Here is an 847-nt window from a genome sequence, read left to right as displayed (position 1 = left end):
GTTTTAAAAAAATATTAAAAAGTCATAAGAATTTATTAATTTTGACGATGAGTTAGTCATTAATATTTAAAAATATAAAATAAACTATATTGTTAAATTATTAAACTAAAAGAATTAAATTAATAATTAAATAATAAAAAAAAAATTTAATAATCCCTAGTGTTTCTCTACGTACTATTGTATATAATAAGTTGCGAGAGAGATGCATGGAAGAGATATAAATTGAAGTTTGAATGCTTGGAATTACAAGACAAAGAAGAAAAAGTTGACGAAAGCTTGTGAAATTTATACAGTTTTAGAAGGTTGTGATTGGTTAAGAGCATTATGTAATCTCAGCCACAAACTTGAGGACCCATCAGGGACCACCAATATGTTAAATTCTCGAATTCGAGTACTCGTATATGTCAATATGTGACTCCAAAGTGCTACGGCTCTGTACTTGGAGTTTCAATAATCATATCATTAGCCCTTAACTACAATTTATTTCTTTTAATTTTTCTTATCGTCGTTGTATTCTTGTTTCGTAAACTACCCAGAATTACAGAAATTTCCGTACCTGAAGCATAAACATGCCTTGATATATATCATTAAAAGAAGGTAAAAGACAGTAATGGCTTCTTTCAATTTTTTTAATTGATACTATTAAATATAATTCTCCTCGCATCTTTTTTCTCGATCTTACTTAAAAAATGTACAATGAAAAATCACATCTTATAACATTAACCAAGAAAAAAATGAGAGGATTCATTTTGATATAAGATAATCATATCTAATAACAATTAAGCGTAATGAGAATTAAACTTTGCATTTGCTCCAAAATTTCACTAATAAAGTATGTATTATGTAT

This window comes from Arachis ipaensis, chromosome B03, assembly GCF_000816755.2.
Source record: "Arachis ipaensis cultivar K30076 chromosome B03, Araip1.1, whole genome shotgun sequence".
Taxonomy (NCBI): domain Eukaryota; kingdom Viridiplantae; phylum Streptophyta; class Magnoliopsida; order Fabales; family Fabaceae; genus Arachis; species Arachis ipaensis.
Note: the sequence above shows the minus strand (reverse complement) of the source record.